The sequence below is a fragment of the Myotis myotis genome, unplaced genomic scaffold, assembly GCF_014108235.1.
Source record: "Myotis myotis isolate mMyoMyo1 unplaced genomic scaffold, mMyoMyo1.p scaffold_m19_p_9, whole genome shotgun sequence".
NCBI lineage: Eukaryota > Metazoa > Chordata > Mammalia > Chiroptera > Vespertilionidae > Myotis > Myotis myotis.
In genome coordinates, this window is record NW_023416401.1 from 25,414,362 (window position 1) to 25,426,031 (window position 11,670).

The following is an 11,670-nucleotide window of genomic DNA, read 5'->3' on the forward strand; positions in this document are numbered from 1 at the left end:
GCTGCATGGCTACTCAACCACGAATGTGCCTTTAGCCTCAGCCATGAGGCAGGAGACCTTGAGGAGGATAATTAGCTCTGTATGTCTCTCTCTCTTTTTTTTTTAATATATTTTATTGATTTTTTACAGAGTGGAAGGGAGAGAGATAGAGAGTTAGAAACATCGATGACAGAGAAACATCGATCAGCTGCCTCCTGCACATCTCCCACTGGGGATGTGCCCGCAACCCAGGTACATGCCCCTGACCGGAATCGAACCCAGGACCCTTCAGTCTGCACCCGACACTCTATCCACTGAGCCAAACCGGTTTTGGCTGTATGTCTCTTTAATAAACCTTGCCTTAAACTCAGAGTAAGTAGCTGCCTCCTCCAAAGACATAACCTTCTAAATAACTCCTACTCAGTGATCTACATTCTGACACTGAGGAAGGGCAGTCTCTCAGTGCAGAGCAGGGTATATCTCCATTGTGTGTTGTTTAAATGTCTTAAATCTTTCTAATTTTTGTTCTCATTGACTTAACAATAATTGAGAAAAGTATATTGAGGGCTCTTCACACAGCCATGGATTTTTCAGTTTATGCCTGTAATTCCATTGATGTTTGCTTATTATATCCTGATTCTATTGATTTAGGTAAATATGAATGAATTCCTGGCGGGTTGAATTTTTTATCATTATATAGTGACCAAATATACCAAGCACTGGAACAGCTAACAATGAAGGAAGGAGGAGATATCCTCTTAGAGGAGGCACTGCACTGTAAGATTGGAAAAAGCACAGAATTGAGGCTTTTTCTCTAGGAGGGAAGGGAAGACGTGAAAGGGGTTTAGTCCCCAGCTTTATTGTGTACTCCCTGCAGAGTTGGTCTCTGTCTTGCTTTATATCAAGTACTACTGACCAGTAAAGGTGTCTCTCAGTCAAAACCAGTTCATAAAGGCTGGGAGAGGCAGCCACTTCTTCAAATGTGCAGACAAGAAAGCAAACTTACAGGAACATGAAAAATCAAGAAAGCATGACACATCCAAAGGAAGAAAACAAATTTTCAGTAACCAACCTAAAAGAAATGGAGGTCTTTAAATTGGCTAACAAAAATGTCAAAATAATTATTTTTTATAACTATAAAAGAACACAGATTCACAACCAAATGACAAATTTTTTTAAATGACATATGAACAAATTGATAATGTCATCAAAGAAATAGAAATGATTAAAAAAGAACAAAACAAAAATACTGTAGGTGAAGAATACAATAAATAAACTGAAAAATTCACTAGAGGGGCTTCAAAAACAGACGTGGTCAAGCAGAAGAAAGATCGGTAGACTTAAAGACAGGTCATTTTAATTATCTGGTAAAAACTGAATTTAACAGCAGATTCAAAGGATTATACAACATGACTAAGTGGAATTTATCCTTAGGAGGCAAGGAGGCAACATCTACAAATCAATCAATGTGATTGACCACATTACCAGAATAAAGGATAAAAATCATCTGATCATCAATAGATACAGAAAAAACATGTAAGAAATTCATCATCCTTTCATGATTAATTTCTCTACAGTAAAGGTCATATATGACAAGCCCACAGCTAATATAATACATAGTTAATATCATACTGAAAGCTTTTCCTCTAAGATCAGGAACAAAACAAGGATGCCCACTCTTGCCACTTCTATTCAACACAGTACTGGAAGTCCCAGCCAGAAAATTACACAAGAAAGCGAAAGAAAAGAAAAAACATTCAAATTAGAATGGAAGAAGTTAAATTGTGTTTGCAGATGGCATGATAATCTATATATATAAAAGCTGAATTTGCTAAGTGTCTGACCGTTTGACTGTTTGAGCAGTAGCTATAACACACACTGACCACCAGGGCGCAGATGCTCAACGCACAGGCATGGAACAGACTGATGAATCTCAGAGGGAAGCGGGGTGGAGGGAAGGCGGGAAGAGATTAACCAAAGATCTTATATGCATACTAGAGGCCTGGTGCACAGATTGGTGCACCAGTGGAGTCCCTTGGCCTGGCCTGTGCCACTTGCAATCTGGGACCCCTTGGGGGATGTCGGACTGCCGGCTTTTGCCCGATCCCCGCAGGCCAGGCCTAGGGACCTCACCAGTGCATGAATCCATGCACCAGGCCGCTAGCATATATAGAAAACCCCAAAATTCAGTTAAGTTGCAAAATACAAAATCAACCAACAAAAAATCAATTCTGTTTTTATACACTAACAACAAACTATCAAAAAAAAGAAATTAAGAAAACAAAATTATTTCTAATAGAATCAAAATTAATAAAATATTTAGAAATAAATTTAACCAAGGGAATGAAAGTTCTGTACACTGAAAACTATAAAACAGTGATGAAAGAAATTAGCAAAGACACACAAAAAGTGGAATGATACCTCACATTCATTCATTGAAAGAGTTAATATTGTTTAAATATCTATGCTACCCAACATGATATAGATTCAATGAAATCTCTATCAAAACTCCAAAGACATTTCTCACAGAAATAGAAAAAAACAACACATAAAATTCATGTGGAGCCACATAAGACCCCCAATAGCCAAAGCAATTTTCAGCAAAAATAACAAACTAGAAGAACCACACTTTCTGATTTCAAAATATATTACAAAGCTATAATAATAAAAACAGTATGGTATTCTTTTAAAAGCACAGTATAGTATTGACAAATATAAAACACATACACATATAGACCAATGGAACACAATGGAAAGCCCCAAATGAAATCCACACATTTATAGTAAATGATTTTTGACAAGAGTGCCAAGAACACAGAAGGTGGAAAGTATAATCTCTTCAGTAAATGGCATTGGGAAAACTAGATATCCATGTTCAGAAGAATGAAATTGGGCCCTTATCTCACAATAAATGCAAAAATTAACTCAAAGTTCCCGAAAGCCTTAAATGTAATACCTGAAACTTTAAAATTACTAGAAGAAAACATACAGGTAAATGCTTCTTGACATTGGTCTAAGCCAGCGGTTCTCAACCTGTGGGTCGCGATCCCTTTGGGGTTGGAACGACTCTTTCACAGGGGTCGCCTAGGACCATCGGAAAACACATATATAATACATATTGTTTTTGTGATTAATCACTATGCTTTAATTATGTTGAATTTGTAACAATGAAATTGGGGGTCACCACAATATGAGGACTATATTAAAGGGTCGCGGCATTAGGAAGGTTGAGAACCACTGGTCTAGGCAATGATTTTTTTTGGATATGACCCAAAAGTACAGGCAACAAAAACAAAAATAGACAGGATTGCAAACAAAAAACCTTCTCACAGAAAATGAAACAAACAACAAGAGACAACCTGCAGAATGAGATAAAATATTTATGAATTGTATATCTAATAAGGTGTTAATATCCAAAATATATAAGAAACTCAAAGAATTCAATAGCAAGAAAACAAACTAATTAATAAATGGGCAAAGCACTTAAATGGACACTTCTCAAAAGAAGACTTACAGCCCTGGCCAGATGGCTCAGTTGGTTGCAGCATCATCCCATACACCAAAAGGTTGCAGGTTTGATTTTGGTCAGGGCACATACTTAGCTTGCAGGTTCAATCCCCAGTGTGGGTATGTATGGGAGGCAGCCAATCAATGCTTTTCTCACATTAATGTTCTTCTCTCTTTCTCACTGTCAACATATCCTCAGGTGAGGGTTTGAAAAAAATATGACATACAAATGGCCAACAGGTACATGTAAAGGTGTTCAATATCACTAATAAAATACAAATCAAAACCACAATGACCTATCATCTCATACCTGTTAGAATGGCTATTATAAAAAAGATAAGAAATAGCAAATGGCCCTGACTGGTTTGGCTCAGTGGATAGAGCATTGGCCTGTAGACTGAAGGGTTCCAGGTTCAATTCCGGTCACGGGTACCAAAAATAAAAAATAAAAAAAAAGAAATAGCAAGTGTTGGCAAGGAAACTCTGTACGCTGTTAGTGGAAATATAAATTGATACAGCCTGTTTATGGAAAATAGTCTGGAGTTCCCTCAAAAATTTTAAAATAGGCCTACCATTTGATCTGGCAATCCCACCTCTGGGTACATACAAAAAAAAAAAATGAAATCAGTGTTTTGAAAAGATATCTTCACTCCCATTCATTGTAGCAATATTCACAATAGCCAACATAAGGAAACAACCTAAGTGTCCATCAATAGATGAATGGATAAAGAAAATGTGATATAGATCACATTTATATATATCACGTATATATGAAATCCTAAAAAGTTGAAGCTGAGCCCTAGCTGGTTTGGCTCAGTGGATAGAGCATTGGCCTGCGGACTGAAGGGTCCCGGGTTCGATTCCAGTCAAGGGCACATGCCCAGGTTGTGGGCTCGGTCCCCAGCAAAGGGGCGTGCAGGAGGCAGCCGATCAATGATTCTCTCTCATCATTGATGTTCTCTCTCTCTCTCTCTCCCTCCCTGTCCCTTCCTCTCTGAAATCAATAAAAATATATATATATATAAAAAAAGTTGAAGCTGATACCAGAATGGTGGTTGCCAGAGACTGTGGGATGGGAGAAATGTGGAGATGCTGGTCAAAGTGTAAAGCCTTCAGTTATAAGATGAATAAGCCCTGGGATCTAATTACAGCATGGTGACTGTGGTTAGCATTGCTGTATTATATACTGGAAATTTTCCAAGAGAGTAAAACTTAAATGTTCTCACCACAAAAGAAAGAGGTGACTATGGGAGGTGATGCATATGTTAATTAACTTGATTGCCAAAATCATTTCACAATATATGCCTATATAAAATCATTATGATGTAGACCTTAAATATATACAATTTTTATTTATCAATAACACCTCATTAAAGCTGGGAAAATATGTTAATTTTTTAAAAGTTTCACTGGGTATTCAGAACTAGACTAACAGTTTATTTTCTATCAGAACTTTGAAAATATATTTCTGCTGTCATTAGGCTTCTGTTGCTACTCTAGTCAAATGGTTCTGTTTTTCTTTTCTTTATTTTATTTTTTTACATGCAGTAAACATTAATATTTCAAGAAAAACTATTTTAAATATAATAATGTGACATTCAATAAGCATTAATATTTCAAGAAAAATGTTTTAAAATGTAATATTACAAGCAGTAAACATTAATGTTTCAAGAAAAACTATTTTAAATATAATAATGTGACATTCAATAAACATTAATATTTCAAGAAAAATGATTTAAAATATAATATTACAAACAATAAACATTAATATTTCAAGAAAAACTATTTTAAATATAATAATATTACCAAAACTGTACTAACATAGTATAATATCATAAAAGTTGTAGGAACTATTAAAAATCTGCAAATAACAGGATTACTTCTATTATATTCTAAAATATTTTTTCCTCTGGCTCTAAATGATTCTTTTTCTTTGTTTTTTACTTCAGTTACATATTTCGTTTCTAGGTGTTCTATTTGGCACTTTTTCAACATTCTGATAATTTTTATATTCTCTTTAACTTTAGTCATGCTGTTATTGCCATCTTTGAATTCCTTTCCTTTCCATTTATTTCCTAGGCATTTTAATTTTGTGTTCTGTATGCAATAATCCCAGTATCTGAAGTCTTTGTGGGTCTCTACTGTTTCTCTTGACTTTTCTTCATCTTTTATTGTTTTGTCAAGCTGTGTGTGAATTTTTTTCTGTGAACCCTCATATTTAATAGAAGCACTTGTTTTTTATTGATATTCATATTGAGATTTAGAGAGAGAGAGAGAGAGAGAGAGAGAGAGAGAGAGAGACATCAATCACTTGGCTGCCTCCTGCATGTACCCCGACCAGAGATCAAACCACAACCTAGGTATGTGCCCGGACTAAGAATCAAACCCACCACCTTTCAGTGTATGGGAGGATGCTCCAACCAACTGAGCCACAGCAGCCAGAGCTTTGGAAACTTAACTTTAATGGCACTTGATCTGTGGAATTTCTTGGAATCCTGTATTTAAGGAAGCATTTTCAAAACCAGTTTGTTAAACCAGTCACAACAAAGCACCCTATGGTATCTGTTTTTTTATAATACTCCACTTATATGAGGTTCCTAGAGTAGTCAAATTCATAGAAACAGAAAATAGAACAGTGGTTTCTAGGGGCTGAGGAGAGGGAACTGGAGAGTTATTGATTAGTGGGCACAGAGTTTCAGTTTTGAAGATGAAAAGAGTTCTGCAGATGGATGGTGGTGAAGGTTGCACAACAATATGAATGTACGTAATGCCACTGAACTGTGTGCTTAAGAATAGCTAGGATGGTTAACTTAATGTTGTGTGCATTTTACCACAATTAAAAATAATAGAAAAAGGAAAGGGACTTCTTGTTTCTGCTCAGAGGTGTAGAGAGCTGAATAAAGTCCCAAACTTACATGGACAAAAAGCTGGACAACTTTTCTTGAGCTCACCAGAATGCTGAGGTCACAGGGCAACCAACCCCGCCAGAATCTAGGGGAAGAGAGGCACCTGCAAGGAGAGAGAAGCATGAGAAGTGATGACCAGCGGGGCGTGCAGCCAGGCACCAGTACGTAGAGTTCAGTTAGGATGATCAGCAAATTGCTGGAACAAAAGAAAGTGAAGTCCCCGGGGCTGCAAATACAGGCAGTCATACCCTCTTGTAGACTTTTTCTCCAGGAACCCCACTGAGCACTTAGAAGATATTTAGAGATTGAAAGTCTCCCTTGTGATGCAGAACTGTGGAGGGGAGGGGAGGCAGCAGCCACTGTGGATGGGGCAAAAAATTCCAACTGGAAGCTTTCCTTTCTTTCCTACTGACAAAGCTTTAATCTTGGGAGAGAGGAGCAACACTGTTCAGAGTAGAAGAGCGATCTCGATGCAGCTGCGGGGAGGGCAGAACTACTAGCCAGGTTCGGAACTTTGTCCTGGGCATCTAAGGAAAGGCAGGATCACTAAGAAGACAACATGCCTGAAACCCAGGGACAGTGTCTGCCTAAGACCCAGACTTAATCAGAACAACAGAGAACGGACCCCCAACCACCACCACCCCACTAACCCCCAGACTAGGAACATGTAGTAGCAAGTAACCTGCAAGAGCCGGTCATTCACTGAGAACACAAAGCTGAGAGTGGAGCAGTCATCTGGAAACGGATCATCTGGTAAACCCAGCTCCACCCTAAACACAGGTACTTGTGTTCTGAAGAAGGAATTTGAAGTCTGGTGCACTCGAGGTAACCACAGCAACAATAAACCAATAAACCGCCAACTCAGCTCCGAATGAGATGAACACAAATGTCCATACAAAGGCCTTCTAGAAGGGAAGGCAAACCCATTTCCAGACCTAAAAACTATTTCCTGGTTCTGATTCCTTCTCTCTCCCGCTATAAAAAACTGGAAAGTAAGTAATAGCAGGCAGATTGGGAAAGAAGACTAGAATTCAAGCGCATTGCTGGTGATGAGTTTACTGGGATATTTTTCATCTGGAGTCTCCTGGCTAACCTAGAAATAAGGGTGCAGATAGAGAGAGCTTCAGGAAAAAACCTATAATTTTGGTTTGATGCATGGAGAGGGGAACTTAGGATACTCAGAAGAGGTTCAGAAATCTCCTAGTTTCTTCCTTCCTCCCTTCCTTCCTTCCTTCCTTCCTTCCTTCCTTCCTTCCTTCCTTCCTTCCTTCCTTCCTTCCTTCCTCTCTCTCTCTCTCTCTCTCTCTCTCTCTCTCTCTCTCTCTCTCTCTCTCTCTCTCTTTCTTTCCCTTAAGAAATTCGATGGCAGTGATGGCACCAGCTGATATGGGGTCTGAAGGAAGGGAAATCTTCCTCTGTTGGATGTACCTGTAATTCTAAAAAAGTGAATGGATCCCCACTGCTATTGGATAAAATATTCTGTATGTGTCTGTTAGGTCTAGTTGGTCTAAAGTATGGTTCAAGTCCAACGTTTCTTTGTTGGTTTTCTTCATGGATGATCTAGCCATTGTTGAAAGTGTAATTTTTAAAGCCCTCTATTCTTACCATATTATTGTCTATTTCTCCCCTCAGATGTTAGTACTGTCTTAATCTATTTAATTGCTCTGGACATAGTTATATGTTCTTAATGAATGGAAACCTTTATGGTTATATAAGTGCCTGGTTTGTAATTGTTACTGTTTGGGGCTTAATCTGTTTTGGCTCAGTATAGCTACATCTGTTCTCTGTTGATTTCTATTTGCATAGAATAGCTTTTTCATCCCCCCATTTTGTGCCTATGTTTGCCCTTAAAACTAATGTGAGTCTTTTGTAGGAAACATATAATTAGTTCTTGTGTTTTTAGTCCACCTATTACTAATGCCATTCTACTCATAATTTTCTATTTTATACTTCCTGTGCTCCTTCCTTCCATTCCTGCTGACTTCCTTTGTGAATTGATGATTTTAGGTAGTGGTATGTTTTGTTTACCTTCTGTTTATCTTGTGTGAATACTGGAAGTTTTTGCCATAAAGCTCACAGAAAACATAAACATGAGCCTATTTTCTTTATGCTGATAACAATTTAACTTCAATCTCATATAAATATCCTTTTACTCACCCCCTTTTAAATTTTGGATGTCATAATTTACATTTTCTTATATCATGTATTCCTAAACAAATTATTGTAGCCATAGCAAATTTTGGTTTTCCTTTAACTTTTCTGCTAGAGTTGAGTGGTTAACACACCACTATATTACTACTGTATTATTGTATTCTCAATCTGTCTATATACCTTTGCCAGTGTGTTATATATTATCATATGTTTTCATGTTACCAGTGAGTGTTTATTTCAGGTTGAAGAAGTACTTTCAGCATTTTTTATAAGGCAGGTCTAGTTTGATGAACTCCATCTGTTTTATTAGGGAAAGTCCTTATCTTGCCTTCATTTCTGAAGGACAACTTTGCTGGGTAAACTACTCTTTGTTAGTGGTGTCTTTCAGCATTTTGATATATCACCCCATTCTCTCCTGGCCTGCAGGGAGTCTGCTGGGAAATGCACTGATAGCCTTATGAGGATTCCCTTGTATGAGAAACACATTATTCTCTTGCTGTTCTAAAATATTTCTTTCTTTGATTTATTCAGTGAAGAAAATCAATTTGGATTGAAATTTGTGGGTGACTTATTAGCTTTATGAACTTAGCTGTCCAAATATCTGCCCTACTTTGTGCACTTCTCAGCCAACATTTCTTTAAATAAGCTTTTATCCCTTTCTCTTTCTCTTTTTTCAGCTGAAACTCCATTGATGTATAGATTATTTCTTTTAATGGTGTCCCATAAGTCCTGTACACTTTCCTCATTGCTTTTCATTCTTTTTCTTTTTGCTCCTCTGACTGGATCATTTCAATTGATCTGTGTTCTAGCTAATTATGTTTTAGCTAACCTCTGCTTGGCCAAGTGTGTTTTTGAAACTCTCTATTGAATTCTTCAACTCCAAAATTTCTGTTTGGTTCTTTTTTTTATCTTCTCTACGATTTGTTGAACTTCTCATTTTGTTCTTGTACTGTTTTTCCAATATTGTTAACTTGTTTATCTGTGCTCTCTTCTAGCCCTCTCAGATCTTCAGAACAAATTGTTGGATTCCTTGCTGGGCAGTTCCTATATCTCCACTTCTTTGGGGCCACTTACTGGAGGTTTACTGTATTCCTTTGGTGGAGTCCTGGTTCCCTGACTCTTCACGATCTCTGTAGCCCTGCTTAGGTGTGTGAGCATTTGAAGTAGTCACTGCTTCCACACTTTATTGACTGACATCAGTAAGGGAAGACTTTCACCTGCAGGTGGAGTCAGCTGGAGCATGCTGTGACCTTGGGTTTAGTGGTGCAGGGTCCCCGAGAGCATGTGATGGCACCGAGTCCAGAGGGGTGTGATGTCACTTTGGCTCAGGCTGCAGTGGCTGCAAAGGCTGTTGGGGGTCCTCAGAAGCACCTCCAGGTCCACGGGAGGCAGTGGTGGTGGCCAGAGCTGAGATGTGCTTACACTTAACTGCAGGTACCAGTGTAGTAGGAGGGGCCAGTTGCAAACACATGCAGTGATGGGGTCCAGAGCATGGAGCAAGAGCCAGAGCCAACTGTGGGCTAATTGGCAGCTGCAGGGACCTGGCTTTCAGCATGCTCTTCCATGATGGCACAGTCCCCCTATCCCCCGCCCAGAGTGTGGGGACTGCAGTGGCGGCTGGTGACAGGTGTTAGACTGGCAGCATGCAAGTGCACAGCTGGAAGGTCTCTCCTCCCCACGCACACTGCTGTGGGCATCAGCTGCAGGGGTCTAGATTGGCATCTTTCAGTCATGCAGCCTCACAGGCCTGGACTGGCTGCCAGTACAGCCCTGAGACTCCAGCAGGGGCGGCGGGTAGGGAGCAGCAAGGGCCTCAGATGCTGGTGTCAGGGACTGCAAATGCCTGGGGGGCCAACACTACTGACATCTGTGGGATGTCTGTGGCGGCTGGGCTGCGCCTCTGGCCAGGAGTCTCCCCAGTGGTGAAATCTGCTGGGTTTGCCTGCAGAGCAGGTCACTGTTTACCGCTGTCACTCCTACCAGGTGCTGCTGCCCATCGATCGCCCTGCTTTTCTGTCCTGTGGCCAGCTGTCTGTATAGGTCTCCGCTTTGCCTGTCTGTGTGTGAGGCCAACTTCCCCAGCCTTCCCAGGAGCCACACAGAGGTCTGGCTTTGGTTTCATCCCACTGTTCCTTTCCTGATGAGGGGAACTCTTTCCAGCTGGGAGGTTTCCACCTGGCACCGAGCAATGCCAGCGCTGGGAATGGGATGCTGCTGGCAAAATGCAGCTGTTCTTCCTCCTCTTCTCGGCGGGTTTCTCCGTGTTTTTCTTCCACTGTGTTGCTGAAGATTCCTTTTTTAAACTTCCTTGTTGAGAGTATGACAGGTGTCCCCTTTTTGCTGAAGCTTTTTACGTGGACGCCAGACTCTCCTGGAGCCACGTGTTCATAGATAACTGTCCAACTGCTGATCTCTGTGGGGGGACGGAGACAAAACGTCATCATTTTGTTGATACCACTCTGTATATATATTTTTTGATATGTCATATTTTCACTTTTTAGTGCAAAAATCTTTTCTATTTCCTATCATGATTTCATTTTGACCCATGGTTCTTAGAATTGCTTTGCTTAATATTTAATCAGATGGAAATTTCTTCTCCTTTATTTTATTAATTAGTTTGATTTTAATTTCTTGACATTTGTTGAGATGGTTTTTAAAGAAAAATGTAATGTATATATTTCCCAGTCATTCTGAGTTCTTTTTTATATAAGTTGATTATATGGAGTCACCTTTTATTTGTAATTTGAATCTTGTGTATGCTGCCCAGCCTCTGTGGCTCAGTGGTTGAGGATTGACCTATGAACTAGGAGGTCACAGTTTGATTCCACATAAGGGCAAATGCCCGGGATTACATGCTCGATCCCCAGTTTGGGGCGATCCCCAGTGTGGGGCATGCAGGAGGCAGCCAATCAATGATTCTCTCTCATTGTTGATTTTTCTATCTCCCTCTCCCTTTCTCTCTGAAGTTAATGAAAAAATATTTTTAAAAATCTTCTGTGTTCTTACTGATTTTTTTGGGCGGTGGTGGGAGTTCTTATTCCATCAGTTACTGAGAGAAGTCTGTTAAATTGTCTGTTGGCAATGGCAGGCCAATTTACTTGGGACAAATCCTTCCAGTAAAGCTAAA